We start from the raw sequence: 11,345 nt of genomic DNA on the forward strand, positions 1-11,345 counted from the left end.
AAGATCGAAAGATGATACATCGAGAACACTTTACTACATTGACCAGAGTCCTTAGGGGCGACACCGCCGGTGTGTGAGTAGTGTGCGACCCCACCCCCATTTGTAACTTTAAAGCTCCCTTGAGCAGCGGGCTGACGAGCCTGGGATCCCGCACCTACGCGCCTGAGTGGTACTATACCTGGCAGATATTGGCAGCCATCGGCAACCCCAGTACACGGCCTATCCCTGCTGATGAGGGGTAATACCCCGAAACACGTGTCCAGGGATGGCGAAGACAGCGAAGATAGCAGAAGATCGAAAGATGATGCATCGCGAACACTTTACTACATTGACCAGAGTCCTTCGGGGCGACACCGCCGGTGTGTCAGTAGTGTGCGACCCCACCCCCATTTGTAACTTTAAAGCTCCCTTGAGCAGCGGGCTGGCGAGCCTGGGATCCCGCATCTACACGCCTGAGTGGTACTATACCTGGCAGATATTGGCAGCCATCGGCAACCCCAGTACACGGCCTATCTCTGCTGATGAGGGGTAATACCCCGAAACACGTGTCCAGGGACGGCGAAGACAGCGAAGATAGCAGAAGATCGAAAGATGATGCATCGTGAACACTTTACTACATTGACCAGAGTCCTTAGGGGCGACACCGCCGGTGTGTGAGTAGTGTGCGACCCCACCCCCATTTGTAACTTTAAAGCTCCCTTGAGCAGCGGGCTGACGAGCCTGGGATCCCGCACCTACGCGCCTGAGTGGTACTATACCTGGCAGATATTGGCAGCCATCGGCAACCCCAGTACACGGCCTATCCCTGCTGATGAGGGGTAATACCCCGAAACCCGTGTCCAGGGATGGCGAAGACAGCGAAGATAGCAGAAGATCGAAAGATGATGCATCGCGAACACTTTACTACATTGACCAGAGTCCTTAGGGGCGACACCGCCGGTGTGTGAGTAGTGTGCGACCTGACCCCCATTTATAAATAATGTACTGATTTCAATGAATTTTTTCCTTTCTGTACTTAACTGAGATAAGCGGTGACTCTCGTAGATAAAATGTTTGGAATTTTTTAGATATTTCTTGTAAATATTAGGAATTTGCTTTGTTTTCTAGATATTTGCACTATTTTTGCACATTACTCTATATGCACTTTATATGGTTAACAGACAGCTTGTTATGGCAGGCCCACTTGGGCTATATTCATTCAACTATGATATATATTGTCAACAAGATTAGTATGGTTTAAAGTGTGCAGAATTAAGCTTTTTTGCCGTCGAATATGACTGTTTTAACTGCCCTGTTGGAAAATGGAGAACTGTTCATATATAAACATCAATTCATAGACATGATATTATATTACAATGCGTTTCCTAGTATTCCTTACACAGACAAAATTGTTTGTCGTGAATATTTAGGAGTTTGCAACACTGTGCAGTGTATTAGGATGTCCAGTATCAATGCTTGAATTATTGGTCCATCGAAAATTTCGATTCTCCTAAACAATGAAATGTCCAGGGAGTTTTTTTAACAAATGTAACCATGTTTAAATATATTGCTATGATCATTCCGTTCTTTGCACAGTATACTTACTATGTCTATTAATTACCATTTTGCACTGTCATTTTAAATTGTCGGCTTGAAGGCTAGCAGTTTGTCATGTGATCAAGCCTCCTTGGAGGCGAAACGCGTCATGGCGGCAGCGCTGGCAATTATTGAATAAAATTCACTCTTTTGCACCAGCAATTTTGGGTCCACTCTTCGTCAGTTTGGATGGGAGCAGTTTAGTCTGCGGTGTGACGAATTTCCAAATATATATACATATATATATATATATCCAAACAAAGAGAGTTGTCCCCTCAAGGAATCCACACACAGGTAGGTTCAAACTTCCCATTTCTTTTGGGGTGTTTAATGGATGGGCTGCTCCGTGCCCATTGTACTAGAGGCCGCCCTAAAGGGTCGGGGGCCCCGGTAACGAGAGACTGTGTGTGTTGGTTTTCACTGAGGGGCATGACCCACACACGCTTCCCACCTACTGAGGAATGCCACTGTGGCGAAAAAGGTTTGTGTAATGGAAGGGATTTGTGATGAAGACATTTCATTAACGAACGTGCTGGCTGGTGGCTGCTTCATTTCTGGTCACAATATACTCACCTGCCTTCCTAAAGAACGAACAATATGAGCAGCACCGTTGTACAAAGATTACTACAAATATTGTGAGTAATAATGAGGACTTCCATTCTGCATTTTAAATACAGCAACGTTGCACTCTGGGACATGTATTTCTGCATTGAAGTCACGTGAGGTGAAAAAAACTTAAATGCACACAGGTGCGCATTAAGCCTTTACTTACTTTTCTTCTACCTGTGATTAAGGCCGGATGAGGCTGAAACGTTAGGGAAGCAGGAGGAAAACTGCAGTGCAGAGACTGGAAATAAATGCGGTTTGCTGCCAGTAATGGGCCTCTTCTCTTCTTTTATTTATTTATTTATTTATTTTTTCGGGGGGGGGGGTTGGTGTTTTTTTTAATATATATATATATATATATATATATATATATATACAGGGCTCGAAAAATCCAAAAAATGGACTAGTACCTTAAAAAATGTCCTCGACCTAACTGCAACCTACTTGACCTCCGTCTCTGAAAGCGGAGCAAATGTGACAAGATAACAATATTTAAAGGCATCTTTTCTGCTCATTAACATTGTGAGCAAAAAAAATGCCTTTAAATCTTGTTATCTTGTCACACTTTTTCAATTTTCACAGACAGATGGCCAAAAGTTGGTTTGTTTTCCTACTCGCCAGAAAGGGCGAGTAGGACCTAAAAACAGCTCGACCTCGTTCAATTTAGCTCGACTATGCGAGCGGTCGAGTGTAATTTTTGAGCCCTGATATATATATATATATATATACATATATATATATATATATATATATATATCCAAACAAAGAGAGTTGTCCCCTCAAGGAATCCACACACAGGTATGTTTAAACTTCGCATTTAATTGCACAGGCTGCAGCTAGGTTGTCAGTGCTCATCCATAATAAAGAGGCGACGCGTTTCGTGCTACCTCTAAGCACTTTTTCACAGGCTGAGTCTCTTTTTCATACGCCCAACTGGAAGCACCTGCTATCACTCAGGAGGTCCGCCCCAGTGGGCGTGGCAGGCGCAATCCCTGCTGGTCTCTGTGGTGCTTTGTTCTCCATCTCCAGTGAGTAGTTGGTGCGATGAACAATATGAGCTTGATAAAAGACCCCAGTGTGTTGACAAGTGTCCCGCACTTTCCTAGTTGCACAGTATGACCTGCACGATGCTCCTCCTGTCCTGTTAATCACCGATTGGCGTCAACTTCGGGCCGCTGCTCAGCAGCAGGGTTTCCTCACGGCAGGACGGGCCGTTTTAAATCCAAACAAACAGAGTTGTCCCCTCAAGGAATCCGCACACAGGTAGCTTTAAACTTCGCGTTTAATGGCACAGGCTGCAGCTAGGTTGTCAGGGCTCCTCACCCTTATTAAATAGCCGACGCTTTTCGTGCTACCTCTAAGCACTTTTTCACAGGCTAAGTCTCTTTTTAATACGCCCAACTCAAAGCACCTGGTATCACTCAGGAGGTCCGCCCCAGTGGGCGTGGCAGGTGCAATGCCTTCTGGTCTCTGTGGTGCTTTGTTCTCCATCTCCAGTGAGTAGTTGGTGCGATGAACAATATGAGCTTGATAAAAGACCCCAGTGGGTTGGCAAGTGTCCCGCACTTTCCTAGTTGCACAGTATGACCTGCACGATGCTCCTCCTGTCCTGTTAATCACCGATTGGCGTCAACTTCGGGCCGCTGCTCAGCGGCGGGGTTTCCTCACGGCAGGACGGGCCGTTTTAAATCCAAACAAAGATATATATATATATATTGGTTACCGCTTTCACAAAACAACGTCGATCATTTCCACCACAGGCGCGTGGTTGTGGGACCCCTAATTATGACAGCCACCAAGTCCAATGAATCAAGGCACTCCTCAGGGTGAAACATTATTCATTGCTATGAAGTCCCTGACATTGTGACAATAAATAATTATTCACCATGAGGAGTGCCTTAAATCATTGCACTTGGTAGTTTTCATATATATATTTATATATATATATATTTCAAAATGGCAGACAGATTAATGACATGTTACACTTTGCTTTCACTATGTTGTCCACTTTCTATGTTGCTTTCATGCTCTGTACGTTGCACGTAATCAGAGTTGTATATATGTATCAAACAAAAAGGAATGGATTTACCAGTGATCAAGGCGTTTACACCGAAACGCGTTGGGTTTGCTCAGGCTTGGTACAGAGATAATAAACTTTCCCCAAGCACTTTGGATGTGTGCAATTTTTATGGAAGGAGTGTACACGCGCAATTTTGTGCAGTGATCTGGATTGTAGATAGGGCTGCCTCGAACCCTGACGTGCACCGCTTCGAGGGTGTCCCGGCACATCACGAAGAGGTGGAAAGGAGAAATATATATATATATATATATTTATATATATATATATATATATATATATTTATATATATATATATATATATATATTTTATTTTTTTAACACAAAGGACGCCGCACTCAGCAACTTGAAGTTTAAAGATTTAATTGGTGCCTAGTCTGACACACCAACGCGTTTCAGCCTAACGGCCTTGCTCACGGTAGGTGGCACTACTTCATTGCACAATTAAATACAATTTCATGTTTCTAACACTGCCTACTTCTGACGCGTCATGTGATCAAGCTCCGCCTGCGGAGCGAAACGCGTCAGGGAGGGCACTCGCTCTTGCACTTTGCTGGAATAAGTATGGATTGCTGGCACTGGAACTTGTGATGTGGCTACTTTTTGATGTTTGATATTTGACTAAACATCGAGTATTGGAGTGGAGGTCTGCGCCTGTTGAAACCGCTACCTTTGGCGGTCAGGATTCTTCGTTTTATATATATATATATATATATATACATATATATATATATATATATATATATATATATATATTATTTGTTTTTTAACACAAAGGACGCCGCACTCAGCAACTTGAAGTTTAAAGATTTAATTGGTGCCTAGTCTGACACACCAACGCGTTTCAGCCTAAAGGCCTTGCTCACGGTAGGTGGCACTACTTAATTGCACAATTAAATACAATTTCATGTTTCTAACACGCCCATGAATTCTGGGACATGTAGTCCATTGTAAAAGTTCACCTTGGTCAGACAATTCACATTTTACATGATTATTGTGTGATTTCATTGTCAAAAACAGTTTCACAGTGTATAGAGCAATTGTTGCTATTAAATGATGGATAAATAGAGCAGATTAGAACTATTTTGCTGGGTTTGCTAAACATTAGTAAAACATTTTAAGTATAGTACACAAATGTTTTTTTATCAGTATCTGTTCATGTGCGACAGTTTAGGTATAGTACCCAATCCATATATATATATATATATGTATATAGTGTGTATATAGACATAACACTAAATATTTTAAATGATGGGCTATACATTCATATATTGAACGCTAATTTTTATATGAACCACTCTCTCTCTATCTATACATATAAATATCTCATGCAAGGCAATCTTTTCTTATATATATATATATATATATATATATATATATATATATATATAGCAACCACTCCCGATTAACGAAAAAAATCGGACTCCGACAAAGGCATAAGCTTTACCATCCAGTCGTTTATTGAATCTTCCGCTTGACACGTTTCGGCACACCTGCCTTGCTCACAATATATATATTACTAAGGACAGAACACATGCCACAAGTTGCAAAGAACAAGTTAAAAAAAACAATTTTCAAATAGTACAAAAACAAAGAAAAGAGCTATCAACATGGTGGGCAGTGCAAGTTATGCCATATGTTTTGTGCGCTGGTAACCATAACTGGTGAATTTCAGTATTTTGTTTTTTTAGAGCTAGAACCATGACTCCGTTTTTTTCATTTCGGACTCAGATTTGGATTTATAAAGAGCACAATCACCTAGCAAATTATTGGCGCTAGACTAAAGCAAAGGAGCAGGCGCAGGAACGAGGTAAGGAATCACGGCAGAAGAAAAGTAGGGCAAAAACCTACTTTCAGTGCCATCCTCAATTGTAAAAGATTGGTAATGGTTTGGAACTTACATTGGAGGAGGTTCCATATGTTAGGGGCTTGGACAGAAACATGCATGCCATCTAGGTGACTATGACAGAAACAAGGAGTAATTAAAGAAATAGAATGTGCAGACTGGTGAGTTTAGACGGGGCGTATCATTGTAGCCTTTACAAAATAGTGATGGCAACTTTCCCATACAGAATGCAGAGAACTATACAAAGAAACTTACAAATATAAGAGTTACGAACCAACAACCAGTGTTGCTCGTGTAAAATAGGTGAAGCATGACAGTGACAAGGTGCAGCAGTCACCATCCTTGATAAGGGACTTTGTATTGCCTGAAGTCTTTTAAGAAGAGTATTCTTAATGCCCAAGTAAAGACTTTTACAGTAGTCAAGGCCTTCTCTTATTATAATGGCTGACATGCATAACCGTTTGCAGTTCTGAGAGCAGGGGGAGTAGTGTCCAAAGGTGATGTAACTGGATGTACACAATGATAGAACCACCAAAACCTACCTGCTTGTTTAGAGTAAAGTGTCTGTTTTCACTTCCAAACTTTTTACACTGGTTGCAACTGAGGGACAAGGACCAAAATCTAGAGGCCAGAAGGTAGGTCACCAGGGATTCTGATTTCTGTCAATTATCATTATTTCTGTCTTGTATGTGTTAGGTTCCATCCAGTGGGAGCTCCTCCCGTCGTGGACATTTACAAGGCAATTCTGCTGACAGGAAATGTCATGGGTAGAATTGCTGAGTCTTAACAAAAGTTGGGTATCATAGGCAAAGGTATAGCCTCTGATGCCTAACTAGCATACTAATGAGGCGAGAGGTCTTATGTAGCTATTGAAAAGATAAAGGGGCAGGGCCAAGCCTTGAGGAACATCACATGAGAAGTTAGCAAGAAGAAGAAGAAGTTAGCAAGGGTGGCCTGTTGCGATCTTCCTAACCAAAAAGACACAAACCAACTAAAAACATTGCCCTAAATGCCAGTAGCAAACAGTTAGGTGGTAAGTACTTGGAGGTCATAGTATCAAATGCAATGCACAGATCTAGGAGTATCATTGCATTGTTATAGGCATTATTAGCATGCATAGCTAAATCATCCACTACAGCCAGCAGAGTTAGTTGTGTACTGTGATTAGGATGAAAGTTGATTTGAGAATCATCCAGAATATATTTGGATTTAAGGTAATGACACCGTTGTTTTGCAATAGTTAATTCAAAATTGGTTGCAGCAGTTGGTAGTAATGTAACTGGCCTGTATTTAGAAGGTAGTGAAGGTTCAAGGGCTGTTTTATCAAGAGATGACTAACTCTGTCTTTTTCACAGTTATTAAGAACAATACCGGTAGAAATGGGGTAGTTGAAATGATCAAGACGTGTACGGGCAAGACGTTCCCTCAATCAAAAAGGAAGTTTGACAGGAATCGGGACAAGTGGTGAACCTGAATGATCATGATCTAAGATAGGGCTTCCCAAACCTTTTTGAACCAAAACCCAATTTTAGAACAATTGGTTGCGACCTACCTAGCTATAATTAATAACAACAATTGTTTTCAAACATCACAACCTTGACAACGCCCTTCGATATTGGATATTAATCCGTCCATAATAATGGCAGATGGTGAAGCACACTGGAGTCTGAAACACTTTTCAGACTAGGTTGCTAGCCTGTAGTATCAGGCTTCTCAAAATTCTTGGTGTTGATAATTGTTGTGCGAAATTAGGCTGTTGGTTGACTGGGCTGTGCCCCCTGGTCTAGCAACAGTCACAATCTCTTGCAGGGCAAATCACAAACATTCACTAAATTAACTTGTGCTTAACCCTGGGTAACTTGGGACAAAAAGCAGTCAGGGTTAACTTAAAGGCAATGAGTAAAGTATTTATGCAGCACACAAACAGTAATATGGTGAAACACAACACAAGAAAAATCCCAAACCAGTTTTGAAAAATAAAGTACATTTTAATAAATCATTTGACACCAAAAGGTCCATAATCCAATCAGTAGGACCAAAGTTATGATTTTTAAAAGGTTTTAAGTGAAATCTAGTGCCTAAAAGATTAAAGCGATAACTGGAAACATCTGGTCGTGCAAGACCGGGTCAAAGTTGAAATTTAAGGCCAACCACTATGGAGAGCAGTTCGGATACACAAAGTGGATTGGGCCCCATCAGCGCTTACCTTTGGACTTGGAAAAAATCTTGAAGAAAAATGTCTGAGAAGGTAAAGTTCAGTGGGGCAAGTCTATAGGAGGTGTCAGAGGAGGGAGCTTTGTCGTCATTGTCCTTGGGTCAAAGCAGCTGTGAAGATATGTACGTTCAGCCTTATTCACCATAATGGAAGTCGAAAAACTCCAGGAGGACAAAGAAGAGGGCTGTAGCCGAAGACAGTTCCATGAGGTCGGATACCCCTTTGGCGAAGTACTACCACAACCCTTTAGGTAATGCAGAGTAGAACGTAGCAGAAGAAACTGCAAAGTAAATTCGACTGACAATGCACCTCGGGCAAGATAGGCAAGCAGGTTGGTCCTGGTCTCCTCCTGGATCTCAGAGTACTTTTTGGCCAAATTTTGTTGAAGTCTTTAGTTTTGCGAATTGGCCATCTCGACACCTTTAGCACCACAACCAAGAGTCAAGGACTGGTGGGACACCTCTTGGGGGTTCAGGACTCACCCAGGCTGGGTCCAAGTGCGGGTTCAAGATGGTGGGAGCCTCTTATGTCCCTGTGGCTCTGAACAGGAGGCCAGCAAACTAGCCTTTGAAGTCACTTCCTGTAATCCTGGTTGCAGGCAAAGATGCAGGGCTCAACAGCATTGCTGGCCTGTGAGTGTTCAAAACAGGCTCCAGTCAGAAATGCAGTCCTTCCAGGTACATCAGCGGTCTGGCAGAGTGCACTGCAGGTCACCGGAGCAAGCAGTCCTCTGAGAGTCCTCCTGCAGGTCCAGCAGTGAACTGAAGAGTTGGTGTCTGAGGTCCTTCTTTTATATCCTGGTGCCCTGGTTCTGGAAGGTGGGAGTAGCTTCTAGGCAGTGACTTTGAAGTGCATGGAATTCCCTGCCTTCCCTGCCCTGGCCTCAAATTGGCTGAATTAACAAGGCAGGGTCATTAGGCCCTTTATTTGAAGGCAGAGCACAGGCCATTCAGCTGTAAGTGGGGCTGTGCTCAGCTCTGCCCCCATCTTGCCAGCAGATGTCCCATTCAGGCACATCTAATCCATTATGTGTCTGACTGGGAGGAATTCACGAAGTCTGTCAGTTACACTCAGTCATGTGACCCACAAAAGGCTACAGACACAAAAGGGCTAATGGCAGGAAAATGCCATCTTTCATAGAAACCAAACATGACATAGCCACCAGCTCCCATTTTGAAATTACAGCCTATTAAAAGTAATAAGGAATCTCCAATGTTATCCTATGGGAGGGGTAGACCTCTCACTAATGAAAAACAAATTTAGGGTTTTTTCACTACTAGGACATGTAAAACTTGAAAGCACATGTCCAACCTTTTCATTACAAAGCACCTTACCCTATAGACTACATAGCACCTACCTTACAGGTGACTTAAATATAATAAAATGGGAGTTAAAGACTTGGCAAGGGGGTTTAAATGAGAAGTTGACATGGTAGTTTAAAACTGCATTCAGGCTGCAATAGCAGGCCTGGGACATGTTTTACGGTGGTACTTAAGTGGGTGGCATAATAAGTACTGCAGGCCCACTGGTAACATTTATTTTACAAGCCCTGGCCATATGGTATACCACTCTACAAGGGACCTACAGGTAAATTAAATAAGCCAGTTGGGTACAAGGAAATTTGGCCATATTTTAGGGAGAGAGCGCAACCACTTTAGCACTGGTTAGCAGTGGTAAAGTGCACAAGTCTTAATGCCAACAAATAAGAATTTAGCAAAAAGTGGAGGGAAAAAGACAAAAGGTTTGGGGGTGACCCTGCAGAGAGAGCCATGTCCAACACTAGTGATTTTGCTCATTTGTGAAACCCTTTTTTTCAGAGGGCAATGTGTGAGGTCAAGGGCATTGCAGCACTTTACATCAGCACCAGATTACAATACACAAGGTCTGATTAATTTTTTTGTAAGAAGTGGAGATTACGTGCTTTGCCCAGAATTAAAGAATATTGAGCCTTTGCCAAGAATCAAACCTAATTCCCCTAATTCCTCTGATCCGAAGTCGGCAGCTCTGGATTTTAACCCACATCTATAGTTCTTAAAATAATGTATTAAAGTAATACACAACTGGTATGGTTGAGCATAATTGTGAATAGAGAGCAAATTGTCTGTTGAAATGGCTTTGTGAAGTAAAAAAAAAACAGCACTGGAAGGTTCATCCAGAGGCTTGATGGGAATACTTGCAAGGGTTTGTTTTAAAACTGGACATAGGGATATTGTTCAGCACTGTGGCACTGGTGCACAGATACGGCTATTAATTTTAAATATTACTTACATAGAGACCAGGAGTTTCATGACCCACCAAATGTCGGCTCACAAACACAACCGTTTGGGAAACACTGATCTAAGAGATGTAAAACCTATTTAAATGAAGAAATGATAATGTAGACCACAAGTAGGTACTCGGGGGCTCATTACGATGGCGTAATGATTGCCACTATTGTTACGCCATCATAAGGAGTATTACCCCTGCCATATTATGAGAGCGGGGAATATGGCGGTGGACAGAATGTTCGTCCGTTGCTTTTCCGCCGGCAGTCAATCATCACGATTGCCTGCCAGGCGAAGCAGGGGCTCTAATATGGTGGTGGTGTCTAGCAGGCACCACCAGACATATTAGGATGGCAAGTTATAAAGACCATTCCATGGCGGCAACGCTGCCATGGAAAGGCTGGTGGGGATTGTGTTTAGGGACCCGTTGCGGTCCCCCCTTGTGACTGGGGGCGGTGGGGTGCACTTGAGGGCACCCATGGTACACCCCTACATTCCGCTGCTCCAAGTGGCAGGCACCATGTGATGCCTGCCATGTGGTGCAGCGAAATGCCTGCCATGCGATTTTAACAACGCAGCGGGTGCTGCTGTAAGCAGCACCGGCCGCAAAGTTAAACCGCAGAATGCGACCACCATGGTGGCGATCACATCCTAATTCACAGTGCAAGACCACCACATGTCTGGCGGCCGGTCCCAATACCATGGGGGTGGCGGGGTGACTCAGGTCCTCCCGCCATCCTAATAATCACCTAAATTCCAAAT

Source organism: Lissotriton helveticus, chromosome 6 (assembly GCF_964261635.1).
Source record: "Lissotriton helveticus chromosome 6, aLisHel1.1, whole genome shotgun sequence".
Lineage (NCBI taxonomy): Eukaryota > Metazoa > Chordata > Amphibia > Caudata > Salamandridae > Lissotriton > Lissotriton helveticus.